Source organism: Mytilus galloprovincialis, chromosome 11 (assembly GCF_965363235.1).
Source record: "Mytilus galloprovincialis chromosome 11, xbMytGall1.hap1.1, whole genome shotgun sequence".
Taxonomy (NCBI): Eukaryota; Metazoa; Mollusca; class Bivalvia; order Mytilida; family Mytilidae; genus Mytilus; species Mytilus galloprovincialis.
Window position 1 is genome coordinate 54,221,811 of NC_134848.1, and position 25,849 is coordinate 54,247,659.

The following is a 25,849-nucleotide window of genomic DNA, read 5'->3' on the forward strand; positions in this document are numbered from 1 at the left end:
AACCTGCATCGAGAAATGTAATTTGAGGCAGGTGTTACCTGTGAAAGAAGACGAAGTCAGAAAACCTTTATAACACTTGACTTTACTATATCCCGTGGTATGAGAGCATAAATCAGAAAAAAATGATAGAATTTGTCATACCATAGCCGGCATAGGCGGATCCAGGTGGGGGTTACTTCTGTTTGCAGAATTGAGTGATCATATATGGAATCACTGTAGTATGGCTAGAGTGGTCCCCGTAGTTTTAAATAGTTTATTGATGAAATTAACACGTCAAAATTAAAGTATACGCCTTTAAGTATTTTTATTTATTCATGTTAAAGTAAACCTGTATTTGTCATTATACTTTTTTGTTTATATCTTTCTAATGCCTTTGGATGTCTGAGTAAAAGACAGACATTTTATGCACAGGTACACAATGTATGTGTCTGCATTTACATGTGACAAGGGGCATATTAGATGCTTGTTTTGTCAGAAGTTCTGACTAAATCATGTACCTGTACACAATGATAAGCACTGGAGAAGAACTGAATGTAACACACGACAGTAAAATTATATTTGCTTTACGACATGTATCTAATTCCTCTGCAGATTACTGGGCATCAGTTACCTTATGACATACGTACAACAATTATGAGTTTTTTGCTTTTGCCTTTACACTTGCAAAGTCAACATGAAGGGTAAATTCTAAAAATGCATGTTTACATCTAAGATTTCTAGAACCATTGATATGGTAGTTTAAAGTTATATATGTAATGAGGAAGGTGATATGCGGTACTATTTTATATTGATGCCAGGCATAACTGACATATCAATACAATAGACAATATCACTACTGAAGCTTGCGGACTGTAACTAGTTAAAACTTGAACAGTTCTGTGTTTTTACACTCTGCTCCTGCAGTAAATATCACTGGTCTTCAATGAATATAATGTATAAACAAGAACAGTTCAAACGAGAAAAGGTATCGGCTTAATTTCGGTACAAGTCATTTATTATTATTTACAATGCTTATAAAACAATGCAAAAACCTACAAACCAAAAACATGTCGAGGTCTTGTATAGACAACTATACAGTATGCGTTGTTCTCTTTTTTAAAGGCTGAACGGTGGCCTATAATTGTTTACATCAACTTCATTTGCACTTTAATCTAGATAGTGGTTTCATTGCCAATTGCGCAATATCTCCTTTACATTGTGTTAACATCTGAAAAACGTCCCACTGTACAAGAGTATAGGCATGGGCATAGATGTTACAGTTTCTGCTTCTACATAGAGAAGAAACACTTACAGTGGTAAAGAAAGTATCTTTAAAATGTTTTTGCTTCAGACTTTAAGTACTGATCGTAGGTTGTATAATTCAATTTACATCATATCTCTTTCGGATGCATACTAACTGAGAATGACCATGGGTTTGCAAGTGCTACAGTGAGTGGAGCAAGTGCTAAATTAACATAAAACTTTTCTTTGATATTCCTAATCGTTTTTCATTGTTTCGTCACCATGTTCACTGCATCGAGGGATGACTCTTTCACACTTCTTACTATTAGATTTTATGATGTGAAGTTGAATTCCCATTTTACTTCTCATTGTACCATTTTTTTCTTTTATTGTTATTGTAGAATACTGTATCTTGTAGGTCCATTATATATGAAAATATGTATCCTAAGAGAAAATATAATTACTTCAATTCGCAACCAAGTATGTACACTTACATGATTAATATATATAAACTGCTTCGCCTGTTAACTTGCCTCCATGGTGTGATCGGTGATCAATAGGTCATGACCAGGTCAACTATCATACACAGAGTCAAAGCGGTTCACGAAAGTAATTTTTTCGGGAAATTTATTTCTGTAGTAATCTGTATACATAATATTGATACATGGAATGTAAATCTAACCATTTATTATTATTAATAATTTACTGAACAATCTCCCTGTTTGTTCAGTAAAACTAACACTACACGGGTGCTCTGTCAAAATCAAAATGAGAAATCATATAGGTGGCACGGTAGTATTTCCTGGCCCATAAGGAATAATGATAGCCTTTTTAATATTTTCACCACTTTCTAACACTGCAAAAAATTCTACATTCACTTTTGAGTGAAGTACTTTCATTTTTCTATTCAGAAATGAAATTAAATATGTGTCATGACCGTTTACTTTTTTTGCTATTTTTAAAAACCTGAGGCCACTAGTGCTTTTATGTCTTTTATGGTGCAGTGAATACAAAATTTTGCATTGAATAATTTTTTTAATCTATTGTTATATTTAACATAAAATTTAGAGGGGACTGTTTCTATTGTTTTGATCAGCTGTTACACAATATATTGCAAGCTCATTCACTTTAGCAAATACATGGGCATCCAAATTTTGAGTCAAATTTAATAATTGATACATATAATGCTATAATTTATAGCCAAAAGTAGAAAATGCCATTTTTTTCCGATTTCAGTCCATTCTAAACAAATATAAAGTTATCTCTCTGTACAGGGATAATCATGTTATACAGGTATATTTACCATGTAAGGGGTTTGTTTCAAACCTTTTAGAATACCAACTCCAATTATCGATTTCAAAATCATAGCATACAATGTTATATTGATACGAAACAGTAAACAAAATATTGCATCATAAAAAATGAAGGGAAAAATTATTCAATGCAATTAAGGAGATTCACGATGCATATGTTGTTTTAACCATTTTTTTTTATATGCAAAAGATGAAATTGAGAAAGGAAATGGGGAATGTGTCAATGCGAAAACAGCCCGACCATACAGCAGACAACAGCCGTAGGCCACCAATGGGTCTTCAATGTAGCGAGAAACTCCCTTAATTGAAATGTTTCACTGGGGATATTTGAATTAACAGCACAGCAAGGAATCCCACAAATACTCCTAGGGGTAAACGAATGTTTTACGGACGTTTAGTACCCCGGACGTAAAATGTCCTTTGGTTCCCTTCTGTATTACGTCCGCATTCACCCGTAACGCATCCATCAACACGTTTGTTCAATTTAGTCTATTTTACGAAACTTAGAATAATGGTGTCATAGGTCAGTATATCCACTGTATAAAACTCAAATATGACATTCACATTGTATATATAATTGTGTTATTCTGTCTCCCTTTAAACAACGAGAAAATCATGAAACATATTTATTTGTACTTCTATTTATCTAGTTGAACCAATAAAATCTTGTACGAGAAAAGAGTATTATCTTTTGATCATGGTTTGTTATAATTGATGTGAGTGTATATTTAAAAAATACAGTGTTGCTAATAGCGCCATGATGGTCTTCTAACCTTGACATCTGACCTTAGCTGAAAATAATAGATTTTGTTCACCCTTTCTGTTTTAATTGTCTGTAACATAGTTTTTCAAACCTTTGACAGAGGCTTCTGATAATTGCAACATGAGTGCAACAACTAAAATCGATTTGTCGCATAGCAACGAGAATTACTTCTGTTTTTGATCTTTGTTTAAAAACTATATATATATATATGATTTGAACTATTTCAAAGCATATTCTTTCTAGAATATTCAATATCATGCACAATCAAGAAAAATAATTTAAAATCATATCAGTTCAACGTTGCAGAATATCTATACCGACAGCGCAAAAACATAACAGCATTAACAGCAACTTAATGCTTGCAAGAACTTCTACATAATGTTTCCACGAAACTGTTTTAAGTACAAAGAATGGGTCTCGAAAGTATTTTGTTTATACATTGGGGTAACTGTCCATACATAAACTTACTATACGCTGGTTATCGTCACAGATCAGAGGAAATATTGATATGGGACGTGAAAACGAAATGTAGTATTGATAAGAATATTATAAACACGTACATGCATTACACACATACACTCCCGTAATAACAAATAAAAGCTTACACTATAATATATTGCCCTTTTATATATTGAAATTACATAGCAAATATAGTCACACACTTACATTCAGTCACTAATCATTTGCTTTCAAAGAAAGAAATTTATTTCACAAAACAACTGTGAAAACGGCTCGGACGTATTCAATCCCCACAACAAAAAGAGGTTAATACTGATATTCTTGATTTGATATTCATGTTATATGACCATTTTCTCGTTTAGATATAAACATATGGATGTTCATACAAACAAAAACCTTTCTTTATAGTGCTTCTTTCACGTCCGCGATAAGGTCTATAAATAGAATTTGAAAATGAAAGAACTAGTACTAGATTCTATTTTATAAACAAATAATGTATATTAAAAATATTGAAGCAGAGGAGTTTAATTGCTGCCTGTGTGACGAGGAATTTGTGAAATATAATTATGTCGGAAATTACTTCAGACAAGTAAACAAGAGAAACATGTTCCTGTTCAGTCAATTTGATTTGAATGAAACATTGGGAACTGCAAGCTTCCAGCACGTAAATGCGGCAAAGGAAAAAATAGAAAATTACTCTTTACCGCCACTTCAAAAATAAAATGAGCAAAGTACATGTATATATGAGGGTCTGGACAGGGGGTAAGTTTCTCCCTGCTCCCACCCCTCTTCTACCTTCTCCTGTCCCCTTTCTTCCTTCTCCCTCCCTTTTCTCTCTCCCTTACCTTTCCCGACATACATTTCATTAAAATCCATAAAACATTCAGGAAGAGTTTTGCTTAGAAGATTAGCCGGTAATGCCATATATGATTAAAGTAACGAGTATCTCCCCTTTATAACATTTATAAATTTCTCGTGTAAATATTTCATCAATATCCATTTAGTTGTCAGCCCGGAGAAGATGCGCTTAAAAGAGATACATTGATAGACAGATAGGGTGCAATATGCCTGAAACGTCACCAGACCCATACAAATTCCAATCTATAGGAGGGACATTCCAAAGCAAGCTCCCATAGGAGTAGGTTCAGTAAGACCCCTTTTTGGCCTCAAAATATAGCAGTTTTACAAAATTGTGAAAATGTAATCGTTCAGATATTTATTGCAAAGTAGAATGCTTCTGCTACATAAATATGGGCTGTTTTTGACAAAACAATGCACATATTTCGGGTACTAGCATCATTAAGTCATGCTAAATTACTGAAATCTTCACAATTGTAGCATTTTAGTTAAATTTTAGACGGTTTCCGTCTGAAATGAAAGTGGCCGCATTCGTGTTCATTTATAATATTGAAATGTAAGTTGTATTTGATGATAATACATAATATATATAAAGGTTGAGGATGAACACGGATGCGGCCACTTTCATCTTTGCCAAAAATCATCTGAAAAGTGACGATTTTTGGCATATTTGATAGATGTTTCATATTTAAGCTTGAATCGGGGCGTTTTAAATGACTTATTAAGTTAAAATCTTCCCAATTAACTAATTGGATCAATTGAAATAGACACTTAAGTGTTAAGAAAGTGTATAAATTCTTTCGTTAGATGAACTTGAAAATTGAGGCCGAAATCGGCCCTTACCGGACCTACTCCTTTTAATCGGGAATAGTACTGTCAAGGACGGCAGTAAAAATCGTGAATGTGTGACCCCAGCTTAACTCTAATGCACACCGTTTCCCGATGATTTTTTTTTTATAAGTATAAAGTATAAATCCAAACTGTAGAAACGCAGGCAGGATAATGTGTGAAAATACTGGGAACTTTTGTGACACTATTAGTGCAATTTCGTATTAAACCAATTCGTTTTAATGGTTGCCGAAAATCGTTTAAATCAATTGAAAATGGAAATAAGGTATGTGTCAATAGACAACAACCAAACCATGGAACAGACGACAGCAGAAGATCACCTGTAGGTCTTCAATGCAGCGAGAAACTCCCGCACCTGGAGTCGTCCTTTAGCTGGCCCCTAAACAAATACTTCATACTAAACTCCAAATTATAAACAAGAAACTAAAAAATTAAACATCATATATACAAGATTAACCAGTTTTTGAATATTTTTGGACTGTACAGAAAATATGGTTCCGGAAGCTTGTAAACAGTTTTAAATGTGCACCCGTTGGGAAAAAACATTCAGACCCCGATACACATTTTTCTTTCAATTCCTTTTTTCAAAATTTTGTTTTTGAAATTTACAATCACACGATTCATTAAATAAAACCCAGTCAGTGGCCAACAATAAATGAATAATCGGAATTTTTACATTTTTATATCATTTTGGTTCATGTCAATTTACACTTGGGTGTACAGGGATGGGTGTGTTATGTTTTTGAGTTAGACATAATGTACAGTTGAGATTTCCCAACTACATTCCACTACGAGCTGCTTATTCAAAAATAATTGTTTTCACCTAATGCTTTGTAAAATAGAACACAATCATAAACGCTTATTATATATTTTGGTCACTCAACAAAATGCTGCGAGTATACTGGTTTAACCGTGTCAATTTGTCCGCTCGTCCCTCTCTTAATCGGTATAAAGGATGTAGCGTAGGGTTTATACAACTTGTTTTGAAGTGCTTATTTTTTTACGTCAACTTTAAAATAAATATGTATACCAAAAGTGCGCATATTCAGTCAAGACTTTTTTTAAATGACAGGTTGCTAAATTTGGTATTTTGAAAATATTTAAAGGCACTCATAGCACATAGTCTGACTCTCTCCTTTTATGGTGTACAATTTCAAGGTGGAATTTTTATAATGCACCGAGTGCTTTCTTACAGAGGATACATGTATGTTCTCAGATTTTTTCTATTATATCATTTTTCACGAATGACAGAATCAGGCGCGGATCCAGGGGGGAGGGGGGTCTGTCCGGGGGTTTGAACCCCCCTTTTTTGGACGATTAATTCATTTGAATGGGGACATGTAGTTGGACCCCCCCTTTTTTTTAAATAGCTGGATCCGCCCCTGAGAATGTTGAACTTACATTTAATACAGTTTGCAAGGTTTGTCTGCAACTATGCACAATACTCAAACGTTTACATCATACAGAGAATATACTATATCAAAAACATGTATTATTTTGTCTTTCACTTTTTCAACTGACGGAATGTTTTTATGAGTAACCTTTTTTGATGGCTGCATTAGAAATGTGTCTTCTAGACACAATTTCAAATTGTATTATATCGTCATGAACATGCCTGAAATATTTGCCACCGGACATTTTGCAACCTCAAATTAATCGATTTAAATTGTTCTTGAAAATCACTGTTCACTCAATAAAATTTTTGCAGCTGAATGTGCACCCTGTTAGTTAAAACTAAATCAGTAGAATTAATAGGAAATTTACGAAACCAGACAGGGGAAATGAAAACAAAACAACAAACACCATTCAGATCCCGTTACATATTTTTTCAATACCTCGCAGAAAAAATCCCGTTACTCTATATTAAGTAATGTCATCCTTTTTCTATCAAATTATATGCATATCGGTCAACTTTGAAGCAATTTATCTTTAAAAAAAATAAGGATGGTGACATATGTCTCTTGCATGGACGGGCTCACAATAAAATCCTGGAAGTTGTTAGTTTTTAGTCTTTCTCCATATATAAGAGATCGTTATATTTTTTCGGTACAATGCCATTTTGTGGAATTTTCTGCGACTGTCATACAAGTGACAGGTTTGGCTAGCCATAAAACAGGTATAATCCACCATATTCTTCATAAGAAAATGCCTGTAACAATTCGGAATATAACAGTTTTTATCTGTTTGTTTGATTTTGCAGTTAGATTTATGACTTTCCGTTTTTAGATTTCCTCCGAGTCATTTGTTTTCATTTTACTTTTTATTAGCACTTTCTTGAATCTTTTGATTAACTCATTTATTAGATAATTGTTTTCCTGCTAAATTTCAATAATTTTAATATCATATTTGTCTCCTTTTTACCCCCCTTTTCTCCTTTCTACTGTCCCTTCTCTCCTTTTTCCCGCCCCTTCTCCCGCCCATCCTCTCCCTTCTCTCCCATACTCTCAATACCCTGTCCAGGGCCTCATATATTATACTAAAGATTTAGACTTTTTTAAATGCACAAAATTTCAGAACTACAGTTATTTCGATTTCAGTTGATACTGTTTGTATACATTTGCAAATGCTGCTATGAAAATGTAGAATTAGAGTTTTTATTTTTGCTATACATGCTATACGTATTTCTTTTCAATTTTCGCAATAAATAAAACTTGGCAAAAATTCTGAAGTACGAACAGCAATATTGTTGGCATAAATTACGAGGTACATAACGCCGTTGGTGATTTCCAATCGCTGCAACATCTAATTAATTTGTTAAAACTCCCTCGAAGACGGTTCTTCAAAATCACATGCAGGTTTCTATTCAGTACATTGTTCGATTTGATCATTACAGCTCACAAAATCTAGACTGGACACATTTATCAGAACGTCATATAATGTATGTTCAAAGTCCGTGTTGAACAACATATAAATAGCACATAACTGAGTGGGGGATAGAGCAGATTGGTACCCCGAGAAAACATTGTCAACCGCGACGAAGCCGAGTAACAAAAAAACAAAAGATAAATAAGTTGTAATTTATATACATTAAATTTTGTTTTTAAATATTCACATCTATGTACTGTCCTCACTATGATAATGGAACAAAACCAACGATAGGAAAAAAGGTAGGGATAATATGCATTTAACTTCAATATTATTTTTGTTTGGCTTTTGCCTATGATTAATATGTTTATCCCTCATCTCCTTTTCGTGTCATATTTTTTTTAAAACACACCATTTAAGTTTGCAAATGACTAGTACTATGTGGATCCATGTATGTGTTCTTGTTTGTGTTGCGTTCTCGTGCCATTGAAACATAATTTAATATATTTTATATGCATGACCTTCTGCAATTATCGGGGGAATAAAAGTTTACTATTGTTTTATTATGCACCCACCGTAGCGGAGGAAGCATTACGTTTTACATTTGTTTGTCTGTCCGTCCGTCCGTCCCAAAATTGGTTTCCGTTCTCTAACTTAAGTTTGCCTCAACTAAATGTTAGGAAACTTATACACAACACTGATTACCACAAAACACAGATCAAGTTTAAATTATGGGTAGCGTCCTTTTTTCAGTTTTTAAGTTATGTCAATTTATAAACATTATATGAAAGCAGGGGCATCATCTGTGTCACATGGACACATTTCCAATTAATTTACTATTACTTGTGAATTGGCCGTTTTTCGAAGGTTTTTTTCCACTGGCATTGTCAGTATGTTTTCGGCTTATAAGTTTGAATTTCCCGTTGCGCGGTATATTTCGCCTCCCTTATTGTGAAGATGTAAAATTGTGGTTGAAAATGTGAATATTGAATGAAATCGTCATTTGGAGAGTCTATTTTAATGACAGATCTTTTATTGTTTCTGTTAAATATGTTTATAAACATTATACAATTATTTTTTTATAAAGATGTCCTTTAACATTGTGTTTTATCATTTCAGAATTACGTTATGAATACATAGGATCTCGTATAATCATTGAAAAAACAATACTAGGTATCAATCCTTTTTCAGACATGATAATATGCTCTATAGCGCATTTGTATCTAGCGAAACAAATTAAAATGAAGCGGTCGTTGTTTACAATTCTGCTGATAAAGTCTTGACGTTCAATCCTTTGGCGACGTCATGATTTTTTCTCTTTCCCCGTCAGCAACACCCTTTCAACGACTGATATATAAAAGGGGAGTTCGGTAACTTGAAAATTATATACCAAAAGAAAGGAAAATAATACCTTAAAAACATTTGATTTTTATAGAAAAATCGTAGGAATGGTTTAAACTGCAGAATAAATAATCTTGAAATTTCTTATTTTTGGTGTACATTTGACGTTACGTCTATGTACTTTATGTTGTTCCCTTACCATTTTCAAATGTCTTTAACTCGAAAATTAGATCGGTTACCTCAATTTTCCATTATCTTTTTAAAAGTTCTACGTGTATACAATTTCTTTTAAAAATCGCCGGACAAGCCCCTGATACCTTAATTAAAGCATTAATGTTTGTACAGTTTCACACATTGTTTGTATTTTAAAGAAATGCAGTGTTGTCTTTCTTAAATAAATATATTAGTAGTGCTGAAAAGTGCACAATTACCCGCTGTCTTCTAAATTTTAGACAGTCATATCAGGTAATCCTTCGATTGACTGCTTTTCAGATAAATGGTTTGATGTGTGTTCATTAGTATTTAAAAAGCGTGTAAAAACCTCATAATAAAACCTACAAATTCGGAAATTAGATCCGCCAAGATGGTACTTTGATTGTGTTTTTGATTTTTTGTTGTGGGTGTGATGTTGCAAGCAGTTTAACAATTAATTCATCATAATCAAGGAGTACGTGAGGTTGTTGGGTGCATCTACCACACACTAAGTTCTACTAATATGAATTATGAATGAAGGATGCGGTATGATTGCCAATGATACAATCCATAAACAAAATGAAAAGAAATGAACAACTGTATTTCACCGCTGGGCCTTCGACGCCTATTTGTGACCATTATACATGTTTTGGTTTAATTTTACTACAGATACATTAACTGCCTCTCTTAACTTAGACGGTTGTTATTTCTAACACAATTTTCCAGTTGTCCTTTTTAGGATAATAATGAAGGATGGTATGTTTTTATGAGTATTAGATGACAAGATATATCGTTGATTCAAAATCGAAGATTGATTTTAGAGTTATTTCAATATCAAAGCTCAGTTTAAGTTATTCCCGTGCTTGATTTTCTACCATGATTTTCTTGATAGAGAATTGCTGCTCACAAGGAAGCTATTAAACCAAGAGTTTCAAATGGTGAAGTTGAAATCATCCCTTCGTAATCTTTACGGACGCCATCACGAGTTGGTTGGCCGTTATGGAATAACAGTTTCACAGAAGATATCGGATGTTCCTAACGTCGCAACTACAAACCCCTTCTCTTTGATGAATGTGACCTACTGAATAAGACTATTTACCGGATTTGTTATAACATGAGCAACACGACGGGTGCCACATGTGGAGCAGGATCTGCCTACCCTTTCGAAGCACCTGATATCACCACTAGTTTTTGGTGGTTTTGGCGGGGTTCGTGTTGCTTAATCTTTAGTTTTCTATATTGTGTCATGTGTACTATTGTTTGTCTTTTTCATTTTAAGCCATTGCGTTGTCAGTTTATTTTCGATTTATGAGTTTGACTGTCCCTCTGCTATCTTTCGTCCCTCTTTTAAGGATAGACGTTAGAAAAAACGTACAACAATATTAAAAATAATATCAATCAATACGTATCCACAGCGGTAAGTTATTACTTTTCAGACAATTCCTTCGATGTTCAGACTTCTTGAACTGGTAAAAAACTGTACAGAGCAATAACAATTTTGAATAGTCTGAAAACCTACTGTAGAGTGCTGAGTTAAAAACGACCAAATTTTCTGAACAGAACTGAGTTAATTATTTCCCATTACAAAAAGTAAACTGACTAAAACATTAAAATAACACAAAAACCGAACTGCGTGTAAATTCCAAAACGGATAGTCCCGAATGAAACGGCGAAAAAGCTGAAACACATCAAACGAATAGATCACAACTGTCATATTCCTGAATAAGAACAGGCATTTCCCCATGTAGGTAATGGTTGATTTAAACCGCACATATTTAAGTCGTATTAAACTCAATTACATTGACAACGATTTGTGAACAAAACAAACAGACACGGGGAGTGGTAACATAGCTTAACCATATTCTGTTTACATTTTTGGATGTTTCTAAAATAGTTCCTAAAAAAACAGTTTTCATGGGCGTAGAATAAATCGAAACCAAAGAAAATTTCGCAATAACAATACAAATATTTCGGACCGAATTTCTATTAAACAACGGGAGGCATTATCTTTTAACCAATTTCGGTTCTTTTCGTGTCAATAAATTATATCAAATTTTAGAAGAATGCAACACAATTCCATATAGCAGTTCGAAGTATAAAATTGTCCAAATTATTATTGCATATTATTATTCTAGATTGTTTCTCAAAATTGATTGACTTAAAGCTAACAAAACCACTTTATAAAACTTAATATGTCAATAAAGGTTTTAATTTGGTAAATATTCATGGTATTTGTAACTATCATTCTGTTAAAGAACAACTTCCTAGCTATTTTGATTACAGCGAGATGTGTAAAGATGTTAATATCAGTGACAATTGCAGTAATTCCGAATACAGTTATGGCCCCAGTTCCCATATTATGACATTAGATCTGTTTCGTGGTTAAAGCCATTGTCCAACAACTAAACTGAAAACATAATAACACTTTTATATAATTAGATGATATATTGGCTCTCAATAATGATGACTTCAGTATGTTAATTAAGAGATTTATCCTGTCGAACTATCTTTAAATTAAGTCCATACTAACAACATCAACAATGAACACGGCCCTTTACTATATCTTAAACGGGATGATTTTTCGATATCACAAGCTAGTCAAAACATTAGTAAATTGAACCGTCGGTATAAGGACTTATTTCGTAAATATAAATCAACTGACATACATCTTATACGTTCAGGTATTTGACATCCAATATTTTGTGGAAATATTCTTCGCAAACCAAAACAATGTCGGCATTCACCTCAAAAGCTAACAAAACCTTTAAACATACTTATTCAGAAAGAATATAGATTCGATATTGTTGTCAGGTCATTCAAGATTGCATATTTTGGTATTAGTATTGATTCACTCATAGGGTCTTTGCATTGGAAATAAACACAATTATTCTAAAACCAGTTGTTGGCATGATACGGGTTATGTTCTTCTCATATTTTTATGCCCCACCTACGATAGTAGAGGGGCATAATGTTTTCTGGTCTGTGCGTCCGTTCGTCCGTTCGTCCGTCCGTTCGTCCGTCCGTCTGTCCCGCTTCAGGTTAAAGTTTTTGGTCAAAGTAGTTTTTGATGAAGTTGAAGTCCAATCAACTTCAAACTTAGTACACATGTTCCCTATGATATGATCTTTCTAATTTTAATGCCAAATTAGAGTTTTTATCCCAATGTCACGGTCCACTGAACATAGAAAATGAAAGTGCAAGTGGGGCATTCGTGTACTGAGGACACATTCTTGTTTATGATATATGTTGAAGGTAAAATATTTCAATCAGTTTAATTGAGATCTAGAGCTGGAATGTTAGTAACTGCTAGTAGTCCTTTGTTAATTTATGAATCATTGTCAATTTGCTTAGTTTCTTTTATTGACTATTCTGACATCGGACTCGGACTTCTTTTCGACTGTGTTTTACTGTGCGTATTTCTATGTGTTCCTTTATTCTAAATTGGCTAGCGGAGGGTTGAGATCTCACAAAATATGATTAACTTCGCCGAATAGTTGTTCCTGTCCCATGTCAGGAGCCTCTGGCCTTTGTGAGTCTTGTATGTTGGGGACCCATTGGTTGCCTTCAAACTTTGCCGGCTCATTAGTCGGGTTGTTGTCTCCTTGATTTATTCCCCATTTCTTTTCCCAATTGTAAAATAGGTAAAATAGGGGAATAGCGGTTAGCATTGTGTTATAATATAAACGTTATAAAAACGATTAAATTGTCAACATAAAACATACAAGGACATACAGAAACAATACACTAGCAAACACGAACAATAAGAATACAAAGTTCACCATAGCACAACAACAAAATTACAGATTGTAGTATTTCAAAATCAAATCGTCTCGTGTGTCATAAATTGTAATACACAGATGACCGCTGATGTCAAACTCAAGGTATAACATAAGTTATATGGCTCGCTATTGAACATCGGTTAATCAGCATAAGCAGAGTTTATCGTCAGAACTTGTATAAGCTCATCCATATTATCACAGACCCATGAGTTACACACCTATGCCAGTGGTTTAGGTTTAGGAACGAGCTGTGCCTTCTTAAGAGCAAAAAAAAAACTCAGAGTAGTCGCATATGCCAGCAGAGGACTGACCAAAGTTGACAAAAACTATCCTGCTCATAAAATTGAATTCCTCGCTTTAAAATGGGCTATTTCAGATAAGTTCCACGATAACTTGTATGGACATAGATTTCATATGGTAACAGACAACAACCCATTAACTTAGTACTTACAACAGCTAATTTAGATGCAACAAGCCATAGATGGCTATCAGCGCTTGTAGCATATGCTTTTGACATCATGCAGACCAGGAAAGATTAACAACGATTACTAACGCTCTTTCCAGATTACCACCAGCACAGGAAGCTACCTTATCTTTGGACAGTATCAAGGCAATTTGTGGAACCATAGGAACACCAAATGTTGACACTTCAGTTGTTGAACCTGATGTTATCAACACGATAAACATTGACCTACACATGCAAGTGGGATATGATATTGATTGGGCTGCAGTTGTACTGTCAGATACACATCTTTTAAAAGCCTTGGATTGTCTTTGTGAAGTCAGGATCTAAACCAAAGAAAGGCCAGTTACCATCAAGTTCTCTTAATCGACACTTTGATCAGTTAAAGTTGGATGGCAACATACTATACAGGGAGATAACCATTGATGGAAGAAATGTTGGACAGTTAGTTCTGCCATCTACACATGTACCTGTAGTATTGGAAGCAGTGCACAATGAGATGGGTCATCCAGGAAGATATAGGACAAACAGCTTAGTCAGAGATAGATTTGACTGACCAGCTATGCACAAGGATATTGATGAATGGACCAACCACTGTGACAGATGTCTCAAGAGAAAGAAAGACCCACACAGAGCTCAATTGATCAACATTTCATCATCACAGCCTATTGAGTTGGTGTGTTTGTACTTTTTAACCTTGGAACCACCTACAGGAGGCATACCGAACATCCTTGTAATTACTGACCATTATACACGATATGCTCAAGCTGTACCAACAAGAAACCAGACCGCCCGCACAATGACAGAAACTCTGTGTAAAAGCTTTATAGTGCATTATGGAATACCACAGAGATTGCATTCAGACTAAGGAACCAATGTGATTAAGGAAATCTGTCATCTACTTGGAGTACAGAAATCAAGAACAACACCTTATCACCCCATGGGAAATGGCATGACTGAGAGGTTCAGCAGGACTCTACTTTGCATGTTGGGAACCTAAATGCACACAAATTGGAAAACTCATGTTGGTCCACTAGTACATGCTTACAACTGTACCCGCAATGAAGCCTACCGCCATTCACCTTATTTTCAGATGTTTGGTGGAGAACCTAATTTGCCTATAGATATAGCCCTTGGACTAACCATAGATACAGTCAGTCCAAATACATTCAGGAACTAAGAGATAGACTCGTCAAATCTTATGAGTTGGCATCTAAAGCTGCAGACAGAGCCAGAGAGAAATAAAAGACAGGCTATGATTTAATAGCTAGAGGAGCTACTTTAGAAATTAAAGATAAAGCATTGGTGAAAGTGGTAGCTTATGATGGGAAACATAAGATAGCTGACCGTTTGGAAGATGATGTGTATGTTATTATTGATCAACCTGACAGTGACGTGCCAGTTAACACTGTGCAGAAGGAGAAAGGAGAGGTCGTACACGCACACTTCATAGGAATCTTCTTTTGCATGTAGCTTACAACACTCAGTGAAAGCCAGAACCACCAACCAGACCATTACTACTTCCAAGAACAAGACTGAGACAAAGTATTGAATAGCCATCACCAGAGCCATCTGATTATGAGAGTTGTGAAGAGGTGTTAGATGTTCTTATGATATTTGATAATGATATTCCACAGTATCATATGGATCCTACTCAACAAGATATGGACACTCCAGCTCTGAATGACAAGAAATTAAATGGAGACGCCCAATCTACTGCAACTGGTGACAGTGGAGATGATTCTTATGTTTAAAGAACAGTAGGAAGCGCTTTATGAGATCAACAGGATGAGAAGGAGACACGACCTGAACCAGTTGTGATACCATTACTTCCGGTACCTGTACCTAGACGTTCAACACGTATCTGCCTTGAACCAGAATGGATGCACTCAGGTGAGTTTGTTCACAAGGTTGCTGTTCCTATATAAATACAAATGGCTGAGTGTATTTCTGATTGTTTGAGACATGGTTTATTCCCAGGATTAAAGAGACATACAGGCGAGGCATTACTCGCATTCATTACTAACGATTAGTATTTTATTATATTTATTTTAGGACATTTTATTATTGATTATTTAATGTGTATGTATTCCTTCTTGTAAATGACCGGGGCGTCATTTTACATCGAGGGGTAGTTTGTAGCATGCAGAGTCTATTTCTAGTACTATTGGTCTAGTATCATTCTCTTTTCCCTTTGGTGAACTTCTTTTCTTTCATATCATCTTGGAGGGAAAATTCTAACCTTTTGATTGGTCAATCTTCAGGCCATAGGCCTCACTATAGGTTTTCATTGTTTCTGGCAGATTTAGACTGCAGAAATATTGGAATGCAGTGAGAATTACCTGCTTGATATATTCAACTCTGATATTCATGATATTTATAATAACTTCTTAATTTGTGAAAGGATTGATTGTATGTATTGAATAGAGGAATATTTGGAGTATGAAAGAGTCAAAGATCATTTAATAAAAACACAGAGTCATATAAAACATTTTAATATAAAACATTCTATTACTTTGAATATTATAAAGTTACATTAAAAGTAAAAGACAGATAAATTGGGTATTTGAATAATACAGAACTCTGAAACTATATATTTTAAATGTAGTTGTATATTTTATTTAATTGGTTAAATAGTCCTGTCACTAAGTTTTTGAATGTTATATTTTTATTCGGGATATTGATTTATACCTAGTCATATATATCATATGAGTTGTGCTCAGATCTTACATACACAGCACTGTGATGTTTCCAACTAGTACAATGACCTATGTACCATATTCATGGTAAGCATTGTGTTCGATGTTGTCTACTAATAATGTGTGTGCTGTCTATATTTTACTTAATAAGTAATTGGCTGTTTTTGTGAAGTGCAGTTTATGTGATATATTTTAAATGTTAGTCAGAATTTATATACTTTGTATACAAATCTATTTATAAAATGGAAAATTCATTAAGAGATTTGAGATATAATTATTTATCATTATGAGATACATATGAATTTTGTATTGCAAAGTTGACTAAAGAGTTAAATTTGTGTGCTAAAAGGGCTTATTTGAGTGCTGTATTCAATGATTTAAATTTATAGAATAACATCATTTGAACCATTATAGGTCAAAGTACGGTCTTTTACACGGAGCCTCACATCGAACAGTCAGCTATAAAGGCCATACAAATTACTAGTGTAAAACCTTTCCACCGGTAAAACCAACGGTGTAATCTAATAAAAATCAGAAACGAGAAAAACTAATGAATCAAATCAACAAACAACAATTGATGAACATCAGATTCCTGTCTTAGGACATGTGCTAGATCCGAAAGAACTAAGATTAACTAGAATTAACGAAACTCATTTCACCTTTCCATAAAATTGTTTGTGAACACAACGACATTTATACAAATATGTGTTACAGATATTTGGTTTGTTTTCTATATGTTTACTTTCTATTCCGTTCCCAGGTTATTAATTGGTCATTTCGTATGAATTAGTAACAATATTCGGCAGGCTACCAAAGACCATTATTAAGTGCAACTCCCTCATAAAGAAGCAATTTGTTTTGCTGTATACTGAACTATTTTGTAAGCGCCATTATATGTAATGGCCGTTGTTGATATTACATGGATGATTCCATGTTTGAAGAATTAAGGTTTGTCAACATCTACGGTATCTTAACTTCCCTGCCTGCTCAGAAAACTATTTTCCTTTGTGTCATTAAGGGTATTGTAGCTTTTTAAGCTTTTCTGACCGATATGAATGTGTAAAAATTTAACATAGGTACATATATTCTTGCAAAGTCTTATGTATAATTGGAACAATGGCTTCTTTCCTTGGACTAATAATGCATGAATGCTGTATCAAATGATCTTCGCATTCCAGAAATTACTTGCTGGTTTCATAATATCGAAAGTTTCAATGAAAATTTAGACCAAACCCTATTGATAAGATTGCATACTAATGCTCCTCTCAAAGCAAGTAATTGAGGAATTTTATTAATTGGCCAATTAAAGGATGTACCTATGTGATCTAAGGTAAAATTAGATAAATAAAAAATTCAAAATTGATACTTTAAGCAGGAAGTGTATTAGTTAAGAATCAGAATAAGCTAAAAAATGTTGATAGGTCATCGAGCTCTTTTTCGAGATATTTGATGTATAAAGAATGGAGGGAAAAAGGCTGACTTTTACCTTAGATTTGCATTGGTATTATTTGGGTCTCAAATCAAAAATAATAAAATCAAAAATCTGCTTAAATTTTGTCAAACGACCTTTTATGAGCTATTAAGTCTTATGCTAAAAGATAAATAGGTGTTATGGGGGAAAATAGTTTACCTTGTATCGTATGGTAAAACAACAAGGAGTCCGAACATTTGACACTTATTCCAAAACATTACCTTAGTACATCCTTAAGAATCAAATCAACGTATCAAATATCAATTTCGACTGTTTTCAGGGTTTGACATCATTTAATACGAACAACACCAACAAAAATATTGGTGTCAATTTAGACAGTTCTATAGCGGTTGTTTATATCAACAACAATGATGTCATGCCATTAAATGAACTAGATCTGGAGATATTTACAATGTTTAAAATGCCAAAATAATAACATGTTTTGCAGTTTTACTTCAAATTGATGCTTAAGGGAGCATGTCAAACTCATGTTCACTGAGTTGATTGAAATTCTGCATTTGAATTATACCATACTTAAACGTATATCCAAATTACAAAAAGTCTAAAATAAACAATTAACCATACATGGACTTGTTTACATATTTTAGGATTGAAAGTGTATTTTATTCAGGACACTGTCTGATTAACCGACGAGATCATATACGAAGACTGCCGACTGTCATATAACCCGATATAAAACCTATATATACATAAATATGACTTTAAATAGATAGCCATCACATGGAAATGAAAGACCTGTTTGATTGTATATTACATAAATGAATAGGTTAAAGAAATATATGTATCATCGTATGAACTAGTATGAGAATGGTTTTTTTTTTGTGGATCGAATTAGTCAATCAAACGATTATTCCTTGTTTATATTTGTACAAGTTCTTTATCTTTTTATTTTTATGTTTATGATTTTATCGGACTATATTTTTTTGGCGGCAATCTTCAAAGTTCACCTCAATTGTTAATTTGATGGCGTCCAGTTTAAAATACGCACGACATGCTGAAACATATCATCGTGTTCACCTTTAAATAACAAAATTAGTTGACATCTTAAAAAGACGTGAAAGGTTTAAGTGACATTTCTAGAAAAATCTGTAAAGTAAAAACAAAGATACTAAACTTAAGCATCTAGAATATTTCACTAGACACCATTTTGTATTCTTTGTGGAAATTATCTTGTCAGAGAATAATTCAAAAGCCCTTACATGAAGCGTGGAGATATTATCTTCATCGAAACTAAAGGAATTGTTAGTATTTGTTCTAATGTAAGCACCAATTGTTTTCATAGATAATGTTAACAATCAGAAATATTACGAATCTTTTGACAATATTCATCTTACTTTCTTAGCGATTTAATTCAAACAGCTTATCATATGATGAATTAATTGAAACTTTCCAAACACAACGAGACATAACGTCTGAAATGGACCTTCCTTTTTACAGTTCCAACTTAACGGCATAGCTGAAGCAAAGGCTTGAGTTAACCTATAAGATTTGAACACACAGTAACCAAATGCAAAGAGCTACAAACTTTGTAAAAGTTATCGGGTCGTCAGAGTAAGGTTGAACATTTCTAACATTAACATGTGGATACATGTATCATACTGGGAACTAAAGTAATTGTCTGTATTTGTATTCATTTATTACTTATTGGAAGATTGGAACAAAGTAACGAAATGGAAAGATCTAAATAATATCTTTTGAGATATCAGAATTCTGCCAGAGTTTAGATTTTGCCAAGTAACACGTATACAGAGGTGTTCAAAAACCACTATAACTCATTATTGGCAAATAGAGGTGAACGATACATATACTGTCTAAATGCGAATCAGGAGCCAAAATGTGTGTAAATACCAAAAGGATCAGTAACGAAAACACAATCAACAGGAAAGAAAAAAAAACTTATTAAAGACTAGAAGTTTTGTTCTCGCGTTTTTCGTCAGAGACGTTTAAAACAACAGGTTAAAAGTTGTAAAGATATTTATTTTTTTTAAATTATGAAACTCTTTAATTGTAAATATTTATGATATTTCATCTAAACATATAACTTTAATTCGAAATCGATCAGTAGTGTTTGAAGCAGTCGATGAAATAGTTCTACATGAGACTAAAATCAAATCTGACAACAGAACAACAGAACCAATCACATGAGTTGAGTATTACCAAATGAAAAATTCCGAAAAATTGTGTGGACCACAATGTATGCAATCTTTGCATTTATTAAAAAAGAACTTAACCTTTAATAAAAATAACATTTACAGTAAACGAACATATTTCCTTTTGTAGTTGGTGTGTTTCCCACTGTTTAATTTGTAACCCGAATTTGTTTTCTCTCAATCAATTTATGACTTTTGAACATCGGTATACTACTGTTGCCTTTATTTATGAACCTTATATCAACATAACAGTGACCATTTGGCTGGAAATACCCTGGTGACGACACGTCGACACACAGTGGCATCGATCAAGTAGTTTAAGTACTCATCAAAGTTAAAACCGTAGAAATACCTACAAGCCATGCGATTAGTTTTTACATAACTGTTTTTGATACGTGTTTTCTTTTAATTCATTTAACGAGTGTTGCATGTTACCCTTTTGAGATACTATATTTCATTCAGTTCGTATAAATTTATGCAACTCAAAATGTTTTAGCTATACCCTTTTTCTTATTCAGGCACAACCTTATTATAGCTACCAGTTGAGACGAAAACTGATAAAAGTCAAAAGAGAAATGCGACACAACAGAACATGTCCTCCCAAACAAAATGGAGAAGCAATCACGTCCAAGAAATTAGACCCGAACAGGCCTAGATGGTTTGCGCTTGGATACTGTATACAAGACCTGGATATTCCTGCATTTGGAAACACTTGTCCCTTAATAGGAACAACTGTTCCAATAATTGGAAGCACATATCCAGCACTTGGAAGCACGATTCCTCTTAGAGAAATAATTGATCGGAATGTCAGCATCAGATTAGGACATACTCTTCCTTTCTAATACGGATAAAATTGAAGAACATAAACTGCAAGGAAATTTGTAAAATTAATACCAGGCTACAAAACCCTTGTTTTAAATTGTACAATGTTTCCAGATTTTGTATTTTTTTCAATGTTTAATACTTATTTACGTACTGTTATTTCAATCATTTATTTATTACCTTTGTGGCCTTGTTTATTCAGTGATTGTTCGTAAAATTAAAGTTGATGTGTTTGGTCAATTTCATACCTTTTGTATTTCAAACATAGATAAAAGGAGCAATTTGTGTATATCACAGGCATCTGCATGTGTATATCACAGGCATCTGCATGTGTATATCACAGGAGTCTGCATGTGTATATCACAGGCGTCTGCACGTGTAAACACAAAGAGTTCCTTTTATGTACGTTACTAAACTGACTGAAATTTTGAATTTCAAGTGCGATTTCAGAATTTTGATAGCAATATATACTAGTACTAATTTCCTAACTCGTAAACTAACACCATAAGAAAGCTATTAAACATGAAAGCTCACAAGGTAATTTCACTAAAGCGATCATTCTACTTCAAACCAGTCTTAAACTACATCTTTCATTGATTTCAGTCAAAATTGATGTTAAAATCTAAAATTCATGTTCATGCTAATTAACCAAAATGCTTTAAACACTCTAGTGTTAAAATGTGAATGTTATAACTTTACTTCAAGATTAATTTTCACAAAGAAAGATAATGTTACCAAGAATACTACCAAAACGATTCCCGATTACAATGGTATGATATCTTAGATTTGAATATAAAGTTATATTAAATACGAGAACCAAACTTGTTATGTTTGCTCCTGTGTTATTCATTTGCATTCTATGATCTGTTTCTAACAAAGAAAACACAGATAACGCTTCATAAAAATTCATCATAGATATCAGAATTAAAATTTAAGATAAACGCCAGACGCGAGTTTGGTCTAAAAAAGACTCATCAGTGACGTTGAATAAATAAATAAAAATGTTTAAAAGGTCAAATAAAGTACGAAGTTGAAGAGCATTGAGGACCAACATTCCTAAACGATTTGCCAAATACAGCTTAGGTAATCTATTCCTGAGGTAGAAAAGCCTTACTCTTTCAAAAATTCAAAGTTTTGTTAACAAACATTACCTCACAAAAGCCAAGCTCATACTGGACTGATAGTAGCGTATGCATTATACAAAGCAAACTGCAAATGGACCAATATAAGACCTTTTGCCTTTTTATCAATTTTTGCTTGTAAATATCTACTTTTATGATAATGTGCTAACCTAAAAATCTTATTTTATCCGTGATTGTTCATTAGAAGATGTCCAAACCAACAGCAGTATTACTATTTTCTCTGCAAGTATGAAGGGAAGTGTTTTTAAGTAAAAACCATATGTGTGTGTGTAGTAACATAGATAAATACGAGAAGTTGTGTCTTTCTTATTACACAGCTTGCTACACTGGTGAAAAATTGCATTTCAAGTGAAATTATAAATTCTTATTTCCTCGACAAAGAAAGCAAAATATTATAAATGTGTTCCATAAAAAAACGTATAACATGTCCGTCAATGCAAAACAAACACGTTACTCTGTTGACACGTTTTAACCATGAACCGTTTCTAGCATGGTACATTTGATATATTCTCCCTCCCCCTTTTTAATCTAAAATAATTGCAAGACAATAAATCATCTATAGGATTACAATAATACTTCAACTCGTAGACACATCAACACCGCGATTAAATAACCAAAAAGCAAAATACAAGATTTAAAAAGCTGTGTATTCTATATCATTCGGTTAATTTTCAGTTAACATTGAGTTATCGCTCTTTAATCATGTTTTACTTTTTCAATGGTGATAAAGATGAAGGTATCGCCGCATGCAATTATAAAGAACATTGTATAAATGCGATAGGCAGAAAATACAAAATGGAAAATACAAATATCAGTAACTTAATTCTGGATGTAACACGTCTTCTGATGGGTTGAAAGTGTTTGTCTATCAGTTCATAGACATAATTGTGTCATGTGACCGTGAAGTCACGAAGTTTTTTTTCAAACTTTACTCCTAACAAATGGAATTTGGATTTTAATAGAAATGACTAATATTGTTCCCGTCTATTCGATATAACATAAAAACTGGGGTGTAAACTTTTTAAGTGAACACCACATAAGTTTATGTTATTTTTCATAGACAGAAAAAAAATTATATCAGTCATTCCTTAAATAATAAGTTGAAAAATAAGCTTATCAACGGTCCGAAATACGGTAAGACAAAATCAAAAAATGAAAATTTGCATTCACACCAAGATTTGATGACATCAATCTAAGTTTGATTATTAGACCCAAAAAAATCAAAACCATGTACAAATTTACCACATCAAAGAACACAAATTATTATATTTTGTTAAAATTAAACCAAGTTTCATCTTGAACCCTATTTGGTTTTCTCTGAATCGATTTATGACTTTTGAACAGTGGTATACTTCTGTTGCCTTCAGCATACCAAAGGATCTTGATAATTGAATCTAAGATGAAATAAAACAAAGTTAAAAAAAAATTTTAAAAGTCTAAATGGACCAAATCAAAAGTTTGTTCCAAAATCTAAAAATCTATATAGTTGAATAGATTCAGCATATTAAGATCATCCTGAATAAGTTAGTCCCCATCGAAAATGGTCAGGAGATAAGCAATATATACAAAGTATTCGAAAAGTTTTACTTTGACCTCTTTTCCTATACGATTAGAGCCATAACCCCTAAAATCAATCCTGAATTACCTTTTTTGTACGGAACCTTATGGTACAATTTCATAAAGATCCATAGACTTATACTCACGTTATTGTCTGGAAAGTAAAAGTCCTCGGGCGACGACGACAACGACGGTAATAGTAAGCAAAGCACATGTCGTATACTTCTATCGTGTATTTCCGTTTGATTTTGAGATTTGAGTATCCTTTTTATTAATATATACTAGTCATAATTGTACCGATAAAGACTTCTTTTTTCAAAATATCTTTTACTTTTTTTATATTTTACTTACCGTTTCAGATGAAAAATTATACAACTTCTTATGCGTGCTTGTGATTTCTATAAAGAATTATTCTACATAAATTCATCAAAAGTTCGTAAACATGCTTATACATAAAACAAACGTTTTTAAAATGCAATAAAATGTACATGTACTCGCATATATTTGGCTCTTTATTAGGTATTACAAACATGCTCGTGCATTTTTCATTCGTCTGATCTTTACGAATCTGTTTCAGTTTTTGTAAAATCAAACTTGAAAACTGGGGTAAAAATTTTAGAACACAAAACTAATGATTAGATATGGTTAAAACTTTGTAGCACAATTTTCAGCACAACTGAGGATATATATCTTTGTTTCATTTATAATCCACCCTCTAATTCTTCTTACACGCAATCTCTAGATGAGGACATTTTTGACCTTTTGGAAACAGATATTGAGAAATATTCAAAAAGTGGAAGTATAATTTTAGCAGGAGATTTAAATTCTAGAACAGGTACTAAACAACCAGATTTTATTGAGGGGGATAATAGAAATGGTGTAAACCAGATTTTTAATAACTTTGATCCAGATATAAATGTACCTGTACGTTATAGTATGGACGAAACTATCTCGTCTAGGGGTAAATATTTAAATGATATCTGTATTGAAACAGGTCTTAGGATTTTAAATGGACGAACTACTGGAGACTCTATTGGCCAATTAACGTGCTATACTCCAAATGGATGTAGTGTTGTAGATTATTTTATTGTATCAGAAAATTTATTATCAAAGGTATGTTTTTTTAAAGTCCATAACTTATTGGGCGATCTCTCTGATCATTGTCAAATTTCTGTGTTATTGAACATACAGTGTAAAATAAAAGGAGATACATGTCAAACTCAGATGTCTCTTAAAAGTTGTAAATGGAATGATAACTCTACTGAATTATTTCAGGAAGCATTATCTTCAGGCAGTATGCAACAAAAAATTTTGAATTTTAATAAAACTAAATACTATTCTGATATAAATAACATGATTAAAGATGTTAATACTATATTCTATGAAGTTGCAAATTTATCATTAAAACAAAAGCCTACTAAAAAATCAACAAGCAAGTTAAAACAAAATGTAAAGAAAAAACCCAATTGGTTAGATGCTTCATTATCCAAATTAAAAAATAACTTAAATGATAAAGAAAAATTATTACAAAAATATCCTATTGATCCAGTAATAAGGTCATATTTTTTCAGTCTTTTAAAACATTACAGAAAAACAAGAAAGAAAAAAATAAGGGATTTTCGACAAGATTTAATAGATAAATTATATAATTTAAAAAACGAAAATCCAAGTCAATATTGGGCACTGCTTCATGAGTTATCAGATACAAATAGGGAGAATACCACATCTGATGTGTCAACAGATGCTTGGTTTTCTTATTTTAAAAATTTAAATGAAAAAGACACTAATGCATTCTGTGATTATTTAAAAGATAAGATAAAAGACATGGAAATAGAAAAAAATTTACTGAACTTGATAATTTGATTTCAAAAGCAGAAATAGAAAAACGATTAGTACACTTAGTGTAAAATAAAAAAAAGCCAGTGGTTTTGACTCAATTTTAAA